Raw genomic sequence first — 8,490 nt, forward strand, 5'->3', positions numbered from 1 at the left:
ACAAATTCTGTGAGGCCATTGAGGAGAGGAAGTACATGGTTTTGTGCAATGTGTTTGAGAAGGTGGAGCCTCTGTTCAAAGAGCCTTGTGATTCAAGAATCACCGGCTGCTTCAGGGTGAAAAAGAGAGACTGTTTTGTGAAGCTGGTGCCAGCATTTGAACTCATAAGACAGGCTATTCTGATTGAGGAGCCACAGACCAACATTTTCTTGACAGTCCTGCATGATTTTTAAGAGACATGCAAACAACTTGAACCTTGACAGGGACAACAAGGAAGTGGACATCCCCCCTAATATATTACTGTTAACTTAATTCTTTTCAATCTTTTTTTTATTGTGTGTATTTGCTGTGTACACTTGCAATTAATCTGTACTCGGCTGCTATTTGATATCTGTATTTGAGCCATGTGTCACTTCATCCTTTTCAAAACTAAATAAACAATGCATTGCAAAAACACCCAGAGGACTTGTGACTGTTCTTAATGCAATCTATGTTGCTCTATTTGCCATGCCAATAATGCCGTTGTCTCTTAAAAGATGAAGAATTTCATGATTGTCGAGTTTATGGACAGTGCTATGGAGGTTGTGCCTTCTTCATGGGTGGACCAATCTACAGAGGTATGCATTTGTGTAGATTTCTTTTTTGTAACAATTTATTTTACCTTCTAAATGTTCTCCCCACCACATTGGAAGAAATTATCTGAAAAGGTCGTCCACTGCTACTGGACTGCGCTGAATGTGAGGACCCAAATCAAAGCGTGCCATTTGCCCAACAAAAGCTGGACCAAATATGCAGTAAAGAAAATCTGGCTGTCTACAGGTGACCTATTGCTGCTATACTATATATATATATATATATATATATATATATAAATGAATAATAATAGTTTTCCCTGTAAGGAAATACTGCTTTGTTCTGCTACTGGCTCACAAAAACATTCTCTTAATGTAGATTTCTACGCCAAAGCGATGGTGAAATGTCAGCAGCTGATGGACTCTTCCAGCATTGAGACGGAAGATGATGCGAGCGTCCACAAAAGGCAGTGTAGACGCCCAAGTAGGTTCATGGTGGATTCTTCAAGTGATGTAAGACCTCTTAAGTACAGATTACATTATTTACACAATTCAAATATTTTTTTGCAATCACTGCAAATTGTATGGTCTTTTATTTCAGATGAATCCGTTCCACAACCAAATAAACAATCCAGGACGGAGCCTGTGTCTGGAAGCCCTGTCCCTGTCTCTTCCTGCCTTCTTTCAGATTTACAGATGTCACTGCCTCCACCACCTGCATGTAAGTTTATTTTTTGTTAGTGATTGTCTAAAGTAACAGCATAGGTTCATCTTTTGCAATGGCATGTGCAAGAAACCTACCATAAATGAACTGACCTATATTCATATTTACTTTCTTTTTAGATGAGTCAACACCGTACAGGAAACCTGCCGGTCGCCCAGAGCTGGATGGGTCTATTGTGACGCAAGCTCGGCCTGGGACCTAGTTGAAGGTACAGTGGCTTTGAATTTTCCATTTCCAATTAAATACAATTTCATGACAAGGAACTTGAGAGTAACATAACTTTTTTTGTTGTTGTAAACAACAGACCTCATCATACAGAGGGAGGTGAGTCATCACACAGAGGGAGACCATGGAGCCATGGAGATGGAAATGAGAGGTAAGAAGATTCACTTAAGTTGTTCACATATGCAAGTTTATAATGTATAACTAAAACTAACACCATTAATTTTTCCATAGCCGTGAGGATATCCATTGCCCGCCTGACACAGCGGATGGATGCATTTGAGGAGAAGATGGATGAGCTGCTCATGCTGTTAAGGACCTCCCAGTCCCCTCCCTCTCCTCCAGGCGAGGACATGTTGGTGTCGCCCTGCTCGACAGTCACTGAGCTGGAGGAGTTTGACCAGAGTCTCGGTCGATCGTAGAGGAGGATAAAAATGGTAATTAAGTGCTCTAAGATTAACATTATATAATTGCATAAATTCAAATATCATAACAGAACTGACTTATCTTACAAAATGAGATTGTACAAGCTCTCCACTTTGTTCCACATGTATAATTTGTATTTCTGTGTGTTTTACAGCAACTTTTCCTGACAACGCTTGGAGGTCCGCAGGTACTGCAGTCCGACGAATGCTACGGCGAGTGGCAACTAATAATGTGCTGAAAGAGTACAGCTTGCGGGGAAGAAAGACAAAGAAGGCCTTCCAGGACCTGACTGTATGCAGGGTTATAACAGGCATGTGTTATTTTATTGTTCACAGTATTATGCTTAGCTTGGCTGATAAGGTTTTAATTTGACTTGTAACTTTGCTTCATTTTTACTTTTAATGTAGCAGCTTCCCAGAAGAACTTCCCAACGCTGACTGCAGCAGACGTGGAGGGCTTGATCGGGCAAGCGCTGAAGTTTGCCCCACACGGACGGTAAATTGAAATGCTTCTATAGGATGTGAAAAAACAGAGTTGTTAGTAAGGCAATTAGTCTTGCGTTTGTCAACGTGTTCATTCTTAGTATGACATATCAAACTTTTGTTTCTTTCTTTTTAGGCCAGCGGAGAAGGACTATAAGCCAAACCGTCAAGCTTTTTTTTGTATTTTTTCCATCCATCTTGCAGCTGGTATTGTTTTATTAAAGCAAATATTTGTTAATATGCTAATATATAATAATTCATTACATTATCATTCATATATGCATCCTTGCACACTACATTTGCACTGTACATCCCACTGTTTTTTTTTCTTATTTGTATAGTTTCTGATTGTTGTAATTAGGGGTCCAAGCCCGAGGGGGCATGGGAACCGCGTAATGCAAGGCATCGCAGTTCACAGCTCCAATGGAGCGTGGAACCCTATTGTTTTTCTACTGATTATTATTAGGGGTCCAAGCCCGAGGGGGCAAGGGAACCGCGTGTTGCAAGGCAACGCGGTTCACACTCCAGCGGAGCGTGGAACCCTATTGTTTTTCTAAGGATTTTTTTTTTTTTTTAATTCTTCTTCTTCTTCTTCTTCTTCTTCTTCTTCTCCGCGTAAAACTCCGACTGCAGCCTAAACCGTAAATAGTGGGGAGTTGCCATTTTCAGGACTGGTCCACAACCCTGCAAGGACCTCAGGCGCAAAGATTCACCCATTTCCACCACTAGGTGGCGCTATACCAGAAAAAACGCGTTTGGCCCCATAACTCCCACACCGTACACCCGACATTCAAAAGCAATACATCTACGCGTTCCCTGGATCCAGCTGAATCACGTGATATAGGGCACGCTTATTTCCGCCTAGACTTTTATGCATGACAAATCGTGATTTATCAAAAACCTACTTTTTCGAACTCCTCCTAGACCGTGCGACCGATCTGCACGAAACTTGGAACCTAGCATCTCCAGACTGACCTGACTAAAAGTTATGGAAAGAATTTTTATCCGATAAAAATTGCGCATATAACGCACAAACAAATTTGTGTAGCTAACGATGAAAACACCAACTTTACCATATCTCAGCCAAAATAAATGCCATCAATCCCAAACTTTAGATTATTCTTTGACATGAGCCTCTGGAGGTACTCCATGCGTTTTATGAAAATTGGTCACTAGGGGGCGCTACAAGTACAAAAAGTTTATATCTCATGAACGGCTCATCCGATTGATACAAAATTTGATGGGTACCATCAAGGGCCAATCCTGAGGCCAAACCTAGAATGGAGTACCGTGGGGTCAAAGTGGGCGTGGCCTATGGGACCCGATGTGACCCAACTCTAGATTCACCACTTACACTAATGTGAACAACTTCAAATTTACAGGGTAGATTGATAATGGACCATGGACCACACCTACCAAAGATTACACATGTGGACCACTAGGTGGCGCTGTAATGGTCTTTTGTCATTAACTCCCACAATACACATCACACATTAGAAATTCTTACATCCACGTGTTCCTTGAATGATGCTGAATTGCCTGATGTAGGCCACGCCCATTTCCGCGCAAACGTTTTATCGCCCGTTGCCGCGAACGTGCAAAACCAACTTTTTCGAACTCGTCCTAGGCTGTGCAACCGATCTGCACGAAACCTGGTACTTAGCCTCTCCAGATCGACCTGACAAAAAGTTATGGAAATAATTTTGCTATGTTAAAGTATGCCAAATTGACAACCAAACAAATTGTCCTAGCTAGCTACCACACACGTATCATATCATATCTCGGTTAAATTTAAAGTTATCACCAAATGACTTGATATCCTTGTTCAACATTCCACTACGATACTCTCTACCAAATTTGGCTAAGATCGACCTTTAGGGGGCGCTATAAGCAACGTTTATTTGTTTTCCCGCCAATTTTCTCATTGCATTTCAATGGGAAATTTGCAATTGCAATATCTCTGCCATAGTAAAAGCAATCAACACAAATTTGGCAAAGATCGGCCATTAGTGGGCGCTATAATCAACATAAAAGTGTTTTGCCCTGTCAATCAATGTTAATGGAATATTTGCAATGGGAATGTATCAAAGACCTTGCAGGTCACACTTCTCAATATTTAGAGAGAGAGAGAGAGAGAGAGGGGTGCGCTCATAAAAGTTAAACATTGAGAGACCAACAACCCCGTTCACATGGGTATTTTTATGAAATATAGCCTATATATTTTAATGGGAGGGAATTACATATCGGCTTCTTGAGCCATGTGTCACCAGTGCGCACATCGGTTTGAATTATGTTTTTATATATTTTTTCTTTGCTCTCACGATCGCTTCCCACTGCCAGGGTTGCAACTGAAATAATAGGCTAAAGCAACGACAGTTTATGGAAAGCACAAGTGTAATTATGGTCAGATCTTGGTCCTGACTGATGGGGAAGTGATATTAATAAGCGTTGTGATTTAAACATCTACAGCATCGGCTATTCATTTATTTATTTTTTTCAGCTTTCCTTCCTGTTTTAGGAAGCAGCGACTGTATTGCGTTTTCTCTGTAAAACCGTGTCTGTGTTCTTCATATTTATGGAGAATTACAATTTGCTCTTCTTATATAACATGCGGCTCTGGTAGATGTTTGCGATTGGTTGTGGTGCACAAACACCGCCTCTTTTATGTGAACGTGCGTGCCGCTGGATTGGGAAACCCTGAGTTGACTGAACTAGTTGATAACCAGCGTCGTAGTACAGGTTATGATGGACCGCGGTTGTTAGGTTAGGTGAAGCCGGATTACTGAAAGAGATCCAGGACAAGTTGATCTTGCTTCGTAGTACAGGCCTCTGGTGTTATATACAATAAACAAACTTCTTAACCCACCTGACAAAGTTTCTACAACCTTCACAGTGGACAAAATGTAACTCTTTTCTCCCACTTTTTCAATCCAAAATCAACACCATTCATATGCGCTGATACTGTGCAAATAAACATTGCAGTTGGTGCTAAGTGGAGAGTCTGTCATAGTGTGATTGGGTATGTCGGTGGCATTGATTTTTAATTTCCCACGAGGTGATCGTAGTTACGTGTCAGTTAAACTTCTCATCTCCAATCCTATCTGTATTTGTGAGAAGAGGCGCTGTCCTGAGTTGAAAGCCTACTTTACGGCTTTATTATCGAGTTAATAGGCGCGTGTGTTCGTGTCGGCCGCTGTCCATTTCCTAAGGTGTTGAAATGCAAACAGCTTTTGACTACTTTTTTTTTTTTGAACGACGTGCGCCTGTGAGCACCCACGGAGGAAAACATCAATCGGCGCCTATGACACCATTTACAACAACCTGACCACCTCCCCTGCTCTTTCAACCACCACACCTGCCGGTACCTCCACCCTCTCAGTCACTCTCTCATTTCTCTCTGCTGTCCCCTGTGGTCAGGGGGGTTAAGAAGTTTGTTTATTGTAGAGAATTGTTAAAGCTACTCTGTATATGCATGGAGATGAACTGTTAACCACTACATTTGCAACGGCAGAGTACCGCAGACCTCGTGCATCAAACCTCTCGATATTCACCAACGTTTGCCCCCCCGTCGTAATGCTTCGGGTCCCGCATTGGGGCAGCTTTGCGGGTCATCGGGGGCGACTGGCGCGGCTCCCCGGGGCATCGGAGGCGAATGGCATCAGAGGCGAATGGCATCGGAGGCGAATGGCATCGGAGGCTTGGGCCCCGTCATAACTGCTTGCAGTTCTAGTTCTTCTTCTTCTTCTTCTTCTTCTTCTTCTCCGCGTAAAACTCCGACTGCAGCATAAACCGTACATGGTGGGGGGTTGCCCTTTTCAGGACTGGTCCAAAACCCCGCAAGGACCTCAGGCGCAAACATTGACCCATTTCCACCATTAGGTGGCGCTATAGCAGACAAAAACGCGTTTGGTGCTATAACTCCCACACCGTACACCCGACATTCAAAAACCATACATCCACGCGTTCCCTGGATCCAACTGAATCACGTGATATAGGCCACGCCCATTTCCGCCTATAGTTTTATGCGTGAAAAATCGTGGTTTATCAAAAACCTACTTTTTCGAACTCCTCCTAGACCGTGCGACTGATCTGCACGAAACTTGGACCGTAACATCTCCAGACTGACCTGACTAAAAGTTATGGAAAGAATTTTTATACGATAAAAATTGCGCATATAACGCACAAACAAATTTGTGTAGCTAACTATGAAAACACCAACTTTGGCATATCTCAGCCAAACTAAATGCTATCAACCCCAAACTTTAGGTTATTCTTTGCCATGCCCCTCTGGAGGTACCCCATGCGTTTTACCAAAATTGGTTACCAGGGGGTGCTACAAGTACAAAAAGTTTATATCTCATGAACGGCTCATCCGATTTATACGAAATTTGATGGGTACCATCTGTGGCCAATTCTGAGGCCAACCCTAGAATGGAGTACCGAGGGGTCAAAGTGGGCGTGGCCTATGGGACCCAATGTGACCAAACTCTAGATTCACCACTTACACTAATGTGAACAACTTTAAATTTACAGGGTAGATGGACAATGGGCCGTGGATCAAACATACCAAAAATTAAACATGTGGACCACTGGGTGGCGCTATAATGGTTTTTTGTCATTAACACCCACAATACACATCACACATTAGAAATTCTTACATCCACGTGTTCCTTGCATCATCCTGAATTGCCTGATATAGGCCCCGCCCATTTCCGCGCAAACGTTTTTTCACAGTATCGCGCAACGTGCAAAACCAACTTTTTCGAACTCGTCCTAGGCCGTGCGACCGATCTGCACGAAACCTGGTAGTTAACATCTCCAGATGGACCTGACAAAAAGTTATGGAAATCATTTTGCTACGTTAAAGTATGCCAATTTGACAACCAAACAAATTGTCCTAGCTAGCTACCACACACGTATCATATCATATCTCGGTTAAATTTGAAGTTATCACCAAATAACTTGAGGTCCTTATTCAAAATTTCACTACGATACTGTGTACCAAATTTGGCAAAGATTGGCCTTTAGGGGGCGCTATAAGCAAAGTTGATTTGTTTCGCCCAATAACTCAATACATTTCAATGGGAAATTTGCTATTGCAATTTCTCTGCCACAGTAAATGCAATCAACACAAAACTTGTGAATCTCATTCGGCATGCTGCGCTGAGGCACTGTACCAAATGTGGCGAAGATCGGCCTTTAGGGGGCGCTATAAGCAACGTTTATTTGTTTTCCCGCCAATTTTCTCTTTACATTTCAATGGGAAATTTCCAATTGCAATATCTCTGCAACAGTAGAAGCAATCAACACGAAATTTGTGGTGCTCGTTCGGCATGGCGTTCTGAGGCTCCGGACCAGGGGGCGCTATAATAGACATAAAAGTGTTTTGCCCTGTTAATCAATGTTAATAGAATATTTGCAATGGGAATGTATCAAAGACCTTGCAGCTCACACTTCTCAATATTTACTGATGTTTACCTACTACCGTTACGTTTTGGTTTTCGCATGTGCGTGCTCCTCTGGTGTTCTACAATAAACAAACTTCTTAAGCCACCTGACAAAGTTTCTACAACCTTCACAGTGGACAAAATGTAACTCTTTTCTCCCACTTTTTCAATCCAAAATCAACACCATTCATATGCGCTGATACTGTGCAAATAAACATTGCAGTTGGTGCTAAGTGGAGAGTCTGTCATAGTGTGATTGGGTATGTTGGTGGCATTGATTCTTAATTTCCCACGAAGGTGATCGCGGTTACGTGTCAGTTAAGCTTCTCATCTCCAATCCTATCTGTATTTGTGAGAAGTGGCGCTGTCCTGAGTTGAAAGCCTACTTTACGGCTTTATTGGCGATTTATTAGGCGTGGCGGTTCGTGTCCTGGCCGTCCATTTCCTAAGGTTTTGAAATGCAAACAACTTTTGACTACTTTTTTTTTTTTTAACCACGTGCGCCTGTGAGCACCCACAGAGGAAAACATCAATCGGCGCCTATGACACCATTTACAACAACCTGACCACCTCCCCTGCTCTTTCAACCACCACACCTGCCGGTACCTCCACCCTCT

Source organism: Perca fluviatilis, chromosome 18 (assembly GCF_010015445.1).
Source record: "Perca fluviatilis chromosome 18, GENO_Pfluv_1.0, whole genome shotgun sequence".
NCBI classification, from domain to species: Eukaryota; Metazoa; Chordata; class Actinopteri; order Perciformes; family Percidae; genus Perca; species Perca fluviatilis.